The sequence below is a fragment of the Aptenodytes forsteri genome, unplaced genomic scaffold (assembly GCF_000699145.1).
Source record: "Aptenodytes forsteri isolate BGI_AS27 unplaced genomic scaffold, ASM69914v1 Scaffold92, whole genome shotgun sequence".
NCBI lineage: Eukaryota > Metazoa > Chordata > Aves > Sphenisciformes > Spheniscidae > Aptenodytes > Aptenodytes forsteri.
Genome location: NW_008794581.1, coordinates 3,418,492 through 3,420,597, shown reverse-complemented (window position 1 = coordinate 3,420,597; position 2,106 = coordinate 3,418,492).

Genomic DNA, 2,106 nt, shown 5'->3' with positions numbered 1-2,106 from the left:
TTTTTTTTTCGCTTTCTTTTTTTTTTTTAGCATCTTCAGCTGAAAAGAGAATTAGCGTGCAGCAAGCAACTATCAGAGATGCCAGTGTACCCATGAATTCTGACAATGAGGTTTGTGTCCCTGGAAGGTCAAGGAGGAAAAGGTCTGAATCTTTGTACAACTTGTCATGCAAAATATGAGTCTTTACCAAGCCTTGCTAACAGCTGAGTTGTCCTGACCTAATAGTACTAACCTTCTGTAGCTTCTGCGACTTCTCTCCCTTCCAACTATTGAATCCTCATTACATTTTTGCTTTGTTACTTTGTCCTAGATGAATTTTCTGCTACAGACAGTAAGGAACAAGAGGGATACTCCATTCTGTAATAGGGTTTGTGTGCTTCAGGGCTTTTTTTGCCTCTTAGAAGTAATTCAGTATTAAGGATATTGTGGATTATGTAGATGCAAAACTGAAGCCTATTTGAAGACCAGGCTTTAGAATTAAATGCAGTCCTGATGGTTGCCACCTGCTTTTGATGAGCACAATGGCTTATTCTTCTTTCAGAACTGATGGCAGTTTATTTGGCTTGTTTTCATTACTGAGTAAAATCTCTTCTGTCAGCAGTGGTGCTGCGCAGTGCAGTTCACACCATGTTAAAAGCCCTCAAGGACCAACAGAGGCTTGGCCAATCTCTCTAGCAAACTTGTCTAGATATGTGCTGCTCTTGTTTTGCAGAGGTAGGAAGAACCCAGGAATGGGATTCCACAAAAAAAAGCCTGAGGGCTCTTTTGGTGAAAACCAATCAAATATTGCAATAATTTCTAAAAGTACATATTGCAATTAATTCTGACGCATAAGGAAGCCTAGTCAAAATACAAGGTCTCAAATTCCTTATCTTCTGTTCAGTGCCATATATTTGAGATCTATGACTGAACACTGCTATCATTGTCTCCAAGTGTTGGAGTGCTTTCCAACACTCCTTTAAATAAGAACTTTTTTTAAATCCAGGATTGCTGTTCAGTAGTAAAGGGAACTGAGTATGATTCTTCTGTATCATAGGCTACCATTGAATCTTCATTCTTTTGGTGAGTTGAGTGAGATCCTGAAAGATGTGATCTTCTGTATTATGAGGCTGTCTTGCAGCCCAAGAAACTGACTTTTGCTGATAAGTTTGTTTTCAGATTTCCTTTATTGACTCTGCCAGAACAGAAGCTAGAGAGATTTTTCTTACACGAATTACATTACCTTCATTTAGATTTTTAGCGTTTCAGCACTTACTTCATTTCCACATCCAGTTTTCCCATTAGAGAAAACTGCACAACTTTTCAGCGTGAAAAAGAGAAAGAAAGGCATATATGGGAGATTCAGTTTAAGGTGCAACTGAAATCCAAGATCACTTCTCTCGGAGTACTTCATGTCTTATTCTCAAAATCTTTTGTTTTTAATGCTGTGGTAGCGAAGCTAAATCTGGATTGCATGTACATGACAAGGGATTTATTAGATTGTTTGAGAGAATTTGCAGGTAATATTCTGAGGCTAGAGCTGCAACAAGAAGACTGGGACTGTATTTCACCGTGGTTGTCTAGTAGAACAGATGGAGTTCTTTCAAGACCGTGCATCTGTTAATAGGTGCAATCAGTGCTTTGGATGACCAATTGACAGTTCTTGCAGTACGGATGAAATTCTGGAGGACTTTTTTTTTTTACTGTCAAAAACTAAAATTGGCTTCCTAATATTTTTAAAGGTAGAAGATATTCTGAGTGTTTTAGTAAATTTCTCTTCCATAGAAAACCCATATTCCATCATTTTCTTTGTATATCCATACAAAGTTTCCTGCTGCAAGCTTTCAAAAGTCTCTGTGAAAGTCACTTTTCAATAATGCTTCAGTGTTCTGTCAAATTAATTAGAGCTACAATTTTCTTTCAGGTTTGTCTATTAGCAATTAAGTTTTTCATATAAGTGGGTATAAGTAACATAAGTGCATCAAAACTGGGGTGCTGCTTACATGGAGGGTACATTTTGCTTTAGGTTGTCCCAATTTAGATTTCTAGTTCCACAGAGTGGATTTGCACTAGAAGTAAATTTATTTCACTGAGATGCCTTCAACTTGATTAAAGTATGGATTTTTA